The 13,623-nt window shown below is 38.4% G+C and overlaps 1 pseudogene; it reads left to right on the plus strand.

Moving 5' to 3' along the window:
• The first annotated feature begins 11,340 nt into the window (after window positions 1–11,340).
• LOC137771012 (tyrosine--tRNA ligase, mitochondrial pseudogene) lies at window positions 11,341–12,400 on the plus strand (annotated as a pseudogene).
• Window positions 12,401–13,623: the final 1,223 nt, after the last annotated feature.

The following is a 13,623-nucleotide window of genomic DNA, read 5'->3' on the forward strand; positions in this document are numbered from 1 at the left end:
TATTCCAAATTTCTTAGGAAGAGATGCCTTTTTGCAGTCTTACTACTAGCTCTATTGGTGCATACACCATTGGGAATATGCTTCTAGACAAAAGATTCTCACCCAACCCCATGTACAGAGGTTCTCCTACATTATTGTCTGTTCACATAGGTTTCTATTCCCCTGATGCACTGTTAAGTATTGGAAAAAGAAAAAAATCTATAGTCAAAAACTTTGTTTCATGTTCCAAATCTTCCATTTACTTTCTAAGTGAAAGTGTGTAAATCTCTCCAGCATTTTGAGCCCAGCAAAAGGGAATTAATAGTATGGGCTCAGTCTACTTCTTGGCAAAGTAGTGCAAATCAACTGAGTAGTACCTGTAAAAGTGGTTAGTCATCTGTTAAGGGTAGTCCTAGTTGTTATTATATGTTCAGAGTTTGCTCACACGCATGGCATCTACTATCCTAATATCTGTCGTTTTGCCACTCCAAAGGATAATAAAATATAAATATAAGTGAAATATCATTTTATCTCAAACTTTAGACAAAATTCCCAAATGATTTACCTTTTATAGAATTTTATCCAGATTAATGAGTAATTGTTCTTCATGGAAAGACACTGAATGAAAAAATAAGCTTTCTAATTGTTTAGTTATAATTAAAAATAAGTAGTTTGAGTTGGTAGGGTCCTTCTCCAGAGTCCTAGGACTGTGTCTGTTTTATGTTATTTTGGTGAGTGCTATCGCAGTTTACTATTTTCTGACGAGGGTGTTAGGGTATTTCGTTTGGAGAAAGTTAATGAGCATATATGTGAAAGTGTTCCTTGATGCTGGCACAAGAAAACTGTGGGGACCAGAAACACTACTGGTGTTCCCCTGCTCATCCCTTTCCTACTTATAACACCATCAACATAAAGGTCCTTTGACAGACACCTGACAAAAACTAGTAAGGACAGAACGAGCAAATCTACACCACTGTTCCTTGAAGAAAGGTAGTCTCCAGATCTATGAATCACTGTTTCTACAAGCAATCACAAGCACAGAAAATGTTATCTTGCAGTATCAAAGACATCCTTAAAATTATATTAAACAAGATGCAATCTCTGCACATTTAGCTACAATACTAATATTGAAATAGAGATGATTTGGATGTTTACTGTAGATTTTTGCTATGACATTTTAAGCACAGAGATTTTAAAAAGATATTTAATATTCCAAATTGCACCCTGCACTTATGAAATCCCTCCAGGTTGTGAAGACTGAATTTTACACCTCCCATTAGAATACAGAGTACCCAAAACAAAAAAAATCAAGACAGCACATAAGAGTTTCATATATTTTTTCCTGAATATCAATAGAATGGGAACTGCATAGAAAATTCTCCACCTACAGTTCCTCAGTCATGGACTTGAAAATATACTGACAAAGTTCATCTTTACTGTGACATCTTAATGTACCTTACCCATATTCAGATAGCCCGAGCAACCAGAAAATTAACTCTGTATTTCCATATCACACTCACCCTCACTTTCTCTTCTCATCTCCTGCTTGAGAACTGTCTCTTTCCCCAAGTATCTTAAACAAGTCTTTGATTTTGTTTTTATAAAGAAAAAGGTATTGAGAATAGGATTCATCTTACATAAGGAGTTAATATAAGATCCAGGATTTCTTCAAGCACTGATTAGTAATGGGATCTTATAAAATGTCAAAGGGCATTTATTCTATGAAAATAAGGGTAACAGTAAGAAATAGTACAATTTGGTGAAAGCATGTACACTCATTATAATTAAAATCTTTCATTTGGTAAAAGGCCTTGATAGAGGTGACAATATTCCCATGAACACCAATGTCTAGAAGCATTTGACATGCCATAATGAATCACTGTGGTCAGCGAGATAAAGAGGAGAAACTTACCCCGAAAAACAAGATTAGAGGAAAGAGAATCAAATTTTACTTGCATATTTGAGGCTAACTGAGGGATATCAACAAGAACAGAGTTGGAACTCAGACGAGAAGGTAGATGTCTTCATAAAGATTGAACTATCCAAATGTCACTTCTAGAAACCCAGTGACAGAGTTACCTGGTCAATTTAGTGTTATTATACTTAAACCCATAGATAGATAAACAATAGATAGATAGATAGATGATAGGTAGATAGATAGGTAGATAGAGATATTGATATATAAATGGTAAAAACAGCACTCAACTATAAAGCATCGTATAGTTTGTTAGTTCCATTTTAGGTCAATGACTATGAATGACTGCACAGTGGATAATAAAATTTATTTCCTGGTGGGGTGAATTCTGTGAAATTGTTATGGTTACTGATGGTTGCATGCCTCTCCTTTCATCTCGCTACCTTCAAGGACAGCCAACCTTATCAAGGAGGATTAGTAAAAATGGAAATTTACTTTTATTACTATCAACTAATATTTACTGAGAGCCTACTAGTACATGCCATCTTGTGCATTGTTTCATTTATCTTCACAATGCCCTTGTGAGGCAGGGACTATTATCTCTTTCCTCTGCCTTATGAATGAGTAAACAGCTCGGACATGGTAAATAATTCACTCCAAAGAAAGCATTAGAACTTCAATATGAACTAAAATCTAACTACTAAACCTTATGTGTCTTTTCAGCAGCCCTTACTGACCATTTTTTATTCACTTAACTGGCATTTATTAAATTAGGTATTGTAGAGAAAGTGACATAGTCCTAGTTAATTACACAGACTTTAGAGTCAGAGAAGGCTAAAATTCCAGCTTTGTCATTTACAAGCTGTTTAGCTTTGAGGAAGTTACTTATCTTCTCTAAGCATTAACTACCTCATCTATAAAATGAGGATTAAAAAGATGCCTAATTCAGAGGACTGTTTTGATAATTAAAGAAAATACTGCAGACAAAATACTTAGTTCAGTGCCCAGGTCATAGTAAATATTCAGGAAATGGCAACTTCTCTAATTGTGATAAATATGCCATGGCCTCTGCCCTCAAGGACCATAGATTTAAAGAGGGAAGGTTAGATGTATATCAAATGACTGTAATAAATAATTAAAAAAGGCATTGTGAGAGTTGAGAGTAAAGAGTCATAAATTCAGTCTAGTGAGATCATGGGTATCATTGTGAAGGAGGACACATTTTATTAGGGCCTTGAGGAATTGGCTTCTGTAGATTCAGTGACAGGGCACCCCAAGGAGACGCATGAGCAAAGCTGGAGGCAGGAAAATACTAAACTTGGTTGATAAACAAAGAGAATTGAGATTGACTCAAACATAAGTTCTATGCAGGAATGCAGTGGAGACCAGACTATATATTAGAGACTTGAATGCACACCTAAGGAATCATTTCTTTACTTAGAGGATAATATAGAATCTTTGAAGATTTTTAAGAGAGGAGTCATAGGAATGAGATTGAACTATGAAGATGTAAATGTAAAATGTTGGGAAAGAGGAAAAGGAAAAATACAATAATTATGTGGGCCAATTAAAGAGAATGTATGAAAGTCAAATTGAGCAATAAGGGTGCTTGAGCAAAGCAGAGCAGTGGGAAGGTAATGCAGAGAAAGGGACTATCTCTGAGGGTGATAGACACATAAAATAGACAGGAGTTGGCAAATATTAGGCAAAAGAATCAAGGAAGAAGAAAGAATAAAAGATGACTGAAATTTCAAGTCTGAGTTGTGAGGACAGTAGAGGAATTTTCAAAAGAGAGCAATCAGAAAAAAAGACCAGCTTTGCAGAGCAGATGATGAGCTCTCTTGACATACTGCATAGAAACCAGACGGCTATGTAGAGGTGCTAAAAGAACAATCAGAACCGTGTGACTGCAACTTAGGAAAGACTAAATCATGGGGTAACTGATTTGAATCACCACAAGGCAGCAAAGTGAAGTATCCTTTTCTGAATGAAATCGCTGAGGTAGAAAGAGAGAAGAACCAGGAACAAAGCTGCATGTAGGAAGGGGAAAAGAGTCACAGAAAAGACAGGGAAAAAACCCAGAACGTTAAAGCATCACAAACCCAAATAAGAAGTTACAAGGAAAATGGAAGGTCATCACAGCAAAATGGTACAGAGCAATCAATGATAAAAATTAGTAAGACCAATATTAATATTGAAAATAAGAATTCATTAGTGCATTCACTTTGCAAATACTTTCACAGTTTCTTTCACAGTTTTCACAGATATTAAACACAGAGATACTATATGAACCAGCAATTCTACCCCTAGGTATCTACCCAGAGAGAAATGAAGACATATGTCCACACAAAGACTTGTACACAAATGTTCATAGTAGCATTATTCATGATAGGCAAAAATGGAACAACCCAAATGTCCATCAACTTATTAATGGATAAACAAAACACAGTTTATCCATACAATGAAATATTATTTGGCAATAAAAAGGAATAAAACACAGGACTAGCTAAAACAAGGATGAACCTTGAAAACATTATGATAAATGAAAGAAGTTAGTCATGAAAGACTACATACTGCATTATTCCATTTATATGAAATGTCCAGTATAGGCAAATCCATAGAAATAGAAAGTAGATTAATATTTGCCTATGGATAGTGGAGATTGGCAGAATGGGGAGGGACTGCTAATGGGTATAAGGTTTTTTCCCAGGGTTATAAAAATATTCTAAGGTTATATGTTGATGACTGGACAACTATGTAGATATACTTAAAACCACTGAATTGTACACTTACGTTGGCTGAATTTTATAGTGTATAAATCAAATCCCAATAAGTCTGTTTTAAAAGGAAGAAGAATCAACTGGTTAAGTTTAAAAAAAGCTATTTCTGCAAACTGATAGAATTCAAAGGCATAAAAGCTTCCGATATGAATCACATTTAAGAAGTTTATCAGTGAGGTATGGCCATAAAGTAAATCAAATGAAACCTTAAATATGACTCTAAGATGATTCTGAGTGTCTCTGCAAATGAAATTCTGGCAATCCATTAATGTTCTCCCTGGAGGAGAGTAAAAAATAAAGGTGCGGGTGTGACTGCAATTGCTGAGACCTGATTTCAACTTATTTACACGACTTCAAGATAATAACCCATAGATTTTTGGGAAAAGCCTAAGACTTAGTTATGACAACTCAAGTCACTGAGAACATCTTTCATCCCCAGTAGACCCTTCATCAGACATCAACGGGTCCATAGTAAAGCCACTGAGAGGACAGCTGGCACAGTCTTACTGTGGTGGTAACATCAAGGGCATCAACCAAAGGTTATATGTGTGGGATGCTGGAATATTATCGGATGTTATACAACTGATCAGCACCCTGGGGCATTTGGTTGGGTCTCGTGGTCTCAGCACTAAAAGTATTGTTATCACAAGACAGAAATGAATATGCCTGTGTACAAAAGGAATATTAATACTAATTGAATAACCTATGTATTCATATTAATGACTCAAAATTTTCAGGAAAAGAATATTAAGATTAAACAAAATGTGACATTGTAATAAATGTATATACTCGAAGCAATAAAGATCCTAAATATTAACAAAATACCTCAAAGAAATAGCATAGGCTCTACTAGAGAAATAATTTCTCTTTCAAATACCATGTTTTCAGTTCTTAAAATATGGATGAGTGAGGGGCTTCCCTCGTGGCGCAGTGGTTGAGAATCTGCCTGCTAATGCAGGGGACACAGGTTCGAGCCCTGGTCTGGGAAGATCCCACATGCCGCAGAGCAGCTGGGCCTGTGAGCCACAATTACTGAGCCTGCGCGTCTGGAGCCTGTGCTCCGCAACAAGAGAGGCCGCGATAGTGAGAGGCCCGCGCACCGCGATGAAGAGTGGCCCCCACTTGCCACAACTAGAGAAAGCCCTCGCACAGAAACGAAGACCCAACACAGCCAAAAATAAATAAATAAATAAATAAATTTAAAAAAAAAAATATGGATGAGTGAATAAAAGGAGTAAATGATAAGTATTCTTATGTGTGAATAAATTAATAGATAACGCATTCTTATTAAATTCCCTGACTCCAAACCACTTGGACTTATTAAAGAAACAAGTGGTTTAGGCTATTGTTTGCTTCAACACTGAATAGTGACCCAACCGATTAATGCTTGTGGAAAACCTACCCTTAAGTAGCTTTTATAAAATGAATTAGTGCTTCTGAAATTATAGAACATATACTTCAGCACCTCAGGAAACTTTTGATGGCTAATCAATGGTTAAATACCATTCTATTTCCAATCTTCTGAGCTATCTCATTAATATAATGAAACTGAGACACCACAGCTTCAGGGCCTACATTCCCTGTGATTCTAAGATTAATGTGTAGAGCAGAGCCCTTCAGAACAAGGAGCATAGAGCAGGAACGTATTGCAATTTATCAGCTCAATGGATTGATAATGAATTCAATTCAACAATTTTTTGAATGCCTACTATGTGCCAGACACAGGATTGTTCTAAAGGATATAGAGAAATGTAAATCATAAATACTCTATTCAATATAGTGAGTGGGTTAGATTTAAAAGATAAATTTAACTTTGAGTAATATAAATACTAAAAGAGGACGAAAATAAAATGTATTTTCAAGTTTTAAAGTAAGAAACATGTTTGGAAAATCAGGAAAGCTTTCAATCAGAAAATTTTCTTTGACAGAAGATAAGAATAATACCATCTTTTAAGTATTTGTGTGACAAGCATATCACATTTATTTTCTCATTTAATCCTAGAAATAACACGCTGAGGTAGGTATGAAAATCTCCGTTTTACAAATGAGAAAACCAAAGTTCCAAGACATTACTGAATTTCTCAAGTTCACACGTGGACAATAAATAGAATCTGAGTTCAAACCCAAATCTATCTAGTTCCCAAGGTTTAGCCAGGTCGGTATAATGGCTTTAAAAACACAGAAAGTTGAAACAAGCAGAACTGTTGTCAAATTTCCTCAGATGTGGAGGATTAAAGTGAAAAGGTATATGAACCAAAGACCATAGGGATGTTGGTCGACTGTCAGTAATCCACACAAGCACAGTAGGAGAGAATATTAGAGTGCTCAAGGACGAAAGACAGCTTTGAATGCCACTTTGGACCTTTTTGGTGAAAAATGCAAAACCACTGAAGACTTTTAAAAAGGGAGTAAAATCACCAGAACTCTTATTCTAAAAGACTGTCCAGATAACAGTCTATAGAAAAGATTATATATTGAACAATAATGAATATCCATAAAGAACACACACTCCCCAATTAAAATTATTAGTGGTAATTAGAAGCAGATTGTTTATCGAAAATGTTGACTATGGGTAAAAAGAGGAAGTTTGGAAAGCATTTGACGTGAATGAGTATTTCATCGAGTGAAACTCTGAGAGATAAGAAGGTGTTAAGAAATATTTATAAAATTCTGCCAGACTCACTGTTTTGTGGTGTTTATCCATACTGGACTCAAAAAAGCTGATAATTTCTCTGTCCACATAAAGATATTTTTCTCTCCAAGTGATGCTGTTTTGTCGAAGGACACAAACATTTTCTTTGAATAGTTTCAATGGACACTTTATAATATATTCATTGCAGATTTTAGATCTATTAAGCATATTTTTCTCATTTCATCTTCAGATCATTGTTCATAATCCATTATTTGTTGAAAACTTTCCAAACTAGGCATTGCGTTGAGTCCTGGGGACAGAAAGAAAAATAACAAAGGTTATACAGCATACCAAGGGACACAGACATGTAAACAAAGCATGACAATATGTTGTATTATGAGTGTATAATAGACACATATAAAAATCACTATATATATCCATCAGGATCTCACTATAACCATTTCAAATATTTATAAGAGAGAAAATGTAAGTAGCTGGTTACTCAGAAGAGGCAGGATCTAAGCAGCTAAAGAGTGAACAATAAGATAACCTAGAGATTTTCCAAAGCAGACAGCCTCTACCAATCATAGATGGGAGAAACAAGGAGAGGAAGTGATTGTAGTGGGTTGAATGGTAGACCTCCCCCAAAATATGTCCACATCCTAATACCTGGAGCCAGTGAATATTATCTTATTTGGAAAAAAGGTCTTTGCAGATGTAATTAAAGATCCTGAGATGAGATTATCTTGAACTAATCAGGTGGACCCTAAATCCAAAAAAATTTTCTTCCAAGAGACAAGAGTAGAAGACACAGAAAGAGAAGAGAAGAAGACCATGTAAAGACAGAGGCATAGATTGGAGTAATGCTGCCATAAGCCAAGGAGCACCTGGAACCACCAGAAGCTGGAAGAGACAAGGAAGAATTCTCTTCAAGAACTGTTGGAAGGAGCTTATCCCTACTGAAACCTTAATTTCAGACTTTTGGCCACCAGACTAGGAGAGAATAAATTTCTATTGTTGGGAATCACCAAATTTGTAGTAATTTGTTACAGCAGCCCCAGGAAACTAATACCGTGTTGTTACCAGAGCTAGGGTTCCCCAAATGGAGCTGGAACAGAAGCAAGCATGTCCAGAGGGAGGAATTTCAGAAGGAACATACTCACTTCTAGAAAAGTCACTCAGTGCAGGGAGGGAAGGGAAGAGCCCATCCCCCATCTCCTGCCAGTGATGCCAGCCATAAGCTTCAGCTGCTATAGGAGCTTGGAGAATGCAGCCTGGAAAAGCCAGTCCCCCACCACGCAGAGCAGAACCAGCAAGGACAAAGAATATTTCTAAGAGCCACAGTGTCAGCACCAGTATGCTATGGGAGCACAATGGATAAGTAAAGCTTGCTATATCAAGACATTTTCAGAGAAGGTGAAATTTAAGCTTAATCAAGATGAATGATTAGAAATTCATCAGGCAGTGGAGGAAAGGTATTGAATGGGAAGAAAAAACATGTGCAAACTGAAGTTCAGAACCCTATGCAGTCTTCCTGTCCTCCACTTGTGTCCTTCTGGTCCCCCAGGTGGAAAACAAATATAGGCTGGGTCTAATTGTTAGGGGCAGGCCATGTAATTAGTCTAGGGTTTAATCTGAAGACTTAGCCATTTTAGTTTCAGGACAGAGAGAGAACAGGAAATCCCACTGGGGAATCCAAGCTCGAGTCATACACTCCAAATCAGTTTTAACAGAGAGGGCTGGGTTAAGTCCTGTGGCAAGGCTGTGTTAGGTAATAGCCGATCCACAGTAGAACAGTATTTTGATTCCTATTTGGTTTTCCACTTTGTGTATATACCTTATACACTGTGTACAGGGAACCCCAGTGAGGAGTAAGTAAGGAGTAAGATTTTCAATCCTCTACCCTATTCCCTAAAAGAGAGGTTAGTTTTTAGTTAATTTGATCCATTCATATGTAAATGTTCATTACTCAGTTGACGTACGTTTCTAAAATTTAAAGTAAGTATGGGCATGAGATAGAGGTTTGGAAATATTCAGATAGGAATTTAAAACAAGGCATTGGATGATACCATCTAGGTAGACGGTAGATGAGGACTTAGGACAGGGCTCTAGGGAACCTCCCAGTGAGAGGCATATTGCTGTTGCTCTTGAGATATTCTACCACTATTCATCGGACACCTGCAACTATGTGGGCCCTCTCCCCTTACCTTAGGCCTGAGCCAAAGTTATCAATAGAAGCTTAATTTTAAACCATTAGATAACCCTTTACTGCAGTATCTATTCTACAGGGTATTGAAATGGATTGGTCAGAAAAAGACACTGCAAAGCCATCGCAGCTCAGTAACCTTTTTCTTAGTCACCAATTCTACCTGGATTTCAATAAGAGAGATGAAGAAAAAAGGTGCAATTATCTCCCTTGATTTACACTTCCTGAAAATATAACTCAATCTTTAAAGCCTGCACTCTTTTATTTCTTGCTTATTTGATCCTTTAAATCCTGTTCAAACGAAAATATAGTGATATTTTCTTATTTCAGCTCTCTTCTGAAGCGACCTTGAAAGGCTAAAGAAGATCTTACAGTAGTTTCTTTTCTTGGGGTCTCGGTAAAAGAGGATGAAAATGCTGACTTGTCAACTAAACAGCATCGGATGGTTACAAATGAATGCAGCCCTTCTCAGGGGACAAGACTGTATCCAGGCAGAGGCTGGCAGCCCTACAGCACTGCACATAAATGAGTGATGCACTGCAGATAAAATGGGAATCAACCTGTTTTCTGGGCAGCAAGCCCCCGTTCAAGGAAGAAATTGTGTTCTTTCCTGGAAGCGCACCATCCTCCTTGTCTGCATTCCCCAAACGCCTTTCATTTCTTCAAGAAAATATCAAATAAAGGACTGGCCTCAACGAAGAAGCCACTGTCCTACAGCGGGGGGCTCTGACCTCTCCAAGCAGTTATCAAACTGCATTTTCTGAAGACAGAATCAGCTCCAACGACTTAGACATATTGGGAATGTTTGTTTCTTTACTGATTCATTTCAAAAGATGTTTATAAAACATCCCAAGTAAATCTGACTGAGAACATTTATGTCTATTTTCTAGCATTTGGAATGTTGATGGTAGCTTTAAAATCTGTAATTTTGTAATAACGAAGATCTTAAAGACAAAAAAGGTTTTCGAGCACTTTGAGTCTAGTGACGTCATCTATCCCTCCCAGGAAATTTCCTTTACAGCATTCCAGGAGGTATTTTCCTTCGCAGCGTTCCTGGAAAATTCTGCTTTGTCCAGGGACGGGAAGCCTACCCACGATAAGACAGCACATCTCTTTGGTTCAAAGTTCTAACAGAGTTCCTCCTGATAGGAAGCCAGCATGTACATCACCTATCTTCCCCCACCCTGCCACTCCATTGAACCTTACCTGCTCTTCTACATGACAGTTTTCACATATTCCAAGGCTGCTTCTGATTGGCTGCCACCAAAATGGTGGCGCCCATGTTGCGGTCCTTTTCCTCAGGCAGCTGGTCTGGAGCCCCAGGCCCTTCAGGAGCCTTGCCCCTGGGGCTGCGTGAGGCTCACTCCGGCTCTCAGGGGTGGCCGGCGGTGCAGGAGTCCGGGGGTCTGTTCAAGAAGTTCTCCCCCAAAAGGGGTATGAAGATAGAATTGCCAGAGCTCTTCCACTGTGGCAAGGCCGGAAGCTTTCTTCAGACCATGTACTGCGACCTCATCCCACGACCGACTTGTTGCCGCTTGTGGGCCGTCTGCTGGCGCCGCTGCGCCGCTTTACCTTCAAAGCGATTGCGCAGGTGGGAGGGGCCATTGCGCCTGCGCAGAGGGCTCCAGCGGCTGATAAGCATTTCTTTGCTGATGGGCCGACCTGCGGCTTCACAGCGCAGGACTCTATGCCCTTCCGAGCAGCGGCGGGCGGACGCTTGCGCATGAGCATTCAGACTCGTCGGCACTAGAGCCCTGAGATCATGAGGTCGAACGAGTTCTTTTATACTGAGTGCTCCAGGCCTATGAACGAGTTCTTCTTATACTGAATGCTCCAGGCCTATGACTTCTACTACCTGTTCCAGCGTTATGGCTGTTGATCCGGCTGGGTGGATCTGATGAGCTAAGCAATCTCATGGCCGGGTATGATTTCATCCACAAGATGACTGGAGAAGACGTATTTGGAATCACTGTTCCCCTAATTACAAGTGGATCAAAACCATGAAAGTCATCTGACAGTGCTGTTTGGCTACACAGAGTTAAGATACCTCCCTTTGAATTGTATCGGTTGTCAGGCAGCAAGATGATTCAATAGAAAGGTACCGAAAGCCCTTCACTTTTCCACCCCTTCCAGAGATTAATGACATAATGCAGCAGCATGTCACAGAGCCAGAAAATCGGCGTCCTCAGAAACGACTTGCTGCAGAAGTAACAAAGTTTGTTCGTGGACCAGGAGAGCTGGATTCTGTGAAAAAGTGTCCACAAGCCCTTTGCCATAGTAGCATAAATGCACTGGAGGTTACCTCTGATCAAGAGAAAATGTTGAGTTTCTTTAGGAGTTTTTGTTTAAATTCCTCTACTTTTTTTTTTTTAATTTATTTATTTATTATTTATGGCTGTGTTGGGTCTTCGTTTCTCTGCGAGGGCTTTCTCTAGTTGCGGCAAGCGGGGCCACTCTTCATCGCGGTGCGCGGGCCTCTCACTATCGCGGCCTCTCTTGTTGCAGAGCACGGGCTCCAGACGCGCAGGCTCAGTAATTGTGGCTCACGGGCTTAGTCGCTCCGCGGCATATGGGATCTTCCCAGACCAGGGCTCGAACCCGTGTCCCCTGCATTGGCAGGCAGACTCTCAACCACTGCGCCACCAGGGAAGCCCCTCTGAAGTAGTTCTTAACCTTGCAACAAGTGTCCTAAATACAAGCTGCAAAGCAAATGCCATTCCGCATGGTCCACGAGGGTACTGGCTAACAGAAGGTGGAGTTAGTATTAATCACAGACAAGCAACAAACCCTGAGAATGCTAGTTGTTGGACCACATATACTCGAGAATGGACTTTCATTCTTAATAATGGAAAAGGAAATTCTACACTATAAAACGGCTTCAGCTATGATGAGAAACCCTGGTGGTTCAAACAAACATCCATCATTCATTCTCAAGATATAAGAAGGAACTTATACATTTGCTTATGCTAATGAGAACAACAAAGAATGGAGTATACTCTAGGCTTCACACTGTAAGTAATTTCATTATTTATGTAAGCTGGTTTATACATAAGGTGTTTGTGTGATGATGAAATATTTTATTTCCTGATCTGCAAACACCAACGACCATGATTTCCTGGGTTAATGTTTTTTAAAAATTATACTTTATGAAAAAAATAAATTATGTCTTTTCTATCCTAAAAAAAAAAACAAAAAACAATGCTTCTCATTTTACAGAAGCACAGCATCCATACTTGCACATGTATTATGAAGGATATGCCTGCAGTGAAACTGACCAGTACAGCACCCTCCCTACAATACTGCACTTGTGCAATAAATGTTAGCGTCTCTTTGATAATAACCTCTGAAATTTGAGTAGCACTTGATAATTTCAAGGGACTTTTTGACATACTCTCTTAATTAAATAACTCCACAAAGTGAGGAGAAGGGTGTTATGATCTTCATTTCTCAGCTGAGGATATCTGTTCATTCCACAAATATGTATTACATGTATGACATGTGCCATACACTGTTCTAAGCGTTCAGATTGACACTGAGAAAACAAGACAACTATTCAAGCTCAGGAAGCTTCTAAGGGGGAGATTCAAGACCCTACATGCAGATCTTCATAGCAAATCTCATGGTCTTTCTATCACATAAGTTATCATGTCTCTCCAGAGGTAGAAGAAGACAGGGCTTCATGGTCCTGGGCAGTGAGGGTTTAGTGAGAGACAAACAACTCTATTTATTGATACAAAAGCATCCAGTTGGCTTTTTAGTAGCCCACTCTTAAATAAGAATTTACAGTCAACAATTACCACATATTTGAGGAAAATTGTATTATAAAAGACAGAAATCACATAAAGTAACAGGAAGGACACAGAGATAATACAGGGAGAAAAAAAGTTTTTAAATCTATATTAATACCTTCCAAGAGATAAAAGATATTACATCCATGAAGCAAAAACAAGATGCTTCAAAAAAAATATTAAGACAACAGCCAGAAAGAGATGTTAAGAATTAAAAATGAGGAAAAAAACCCCATAAATTTGAAGAAATCTCGCAGAATGTAGAACTAAAATATAAAGAGTTAGAAAATGGAGAGAAAAGATAAGAAAATTGGACTTTTCCA

Source organism: Eschrichtius robustus, chromosome 10 (genome assembly GCF_028021215.1).
Source record: "Eschrichtius robustus isolate mEscRob2 chromosome 10, mEscRob2.pri, whole genome shotgun sequence".
In the NCBI taxonomy this organism is placed as follows: domain Eukaryota; kingdom Metazoa; phylum Chordata; class Mammalia; order Artiodactyla; family Eschrichtiidae; genus Eschrichtius; species Eschrichtius robustus.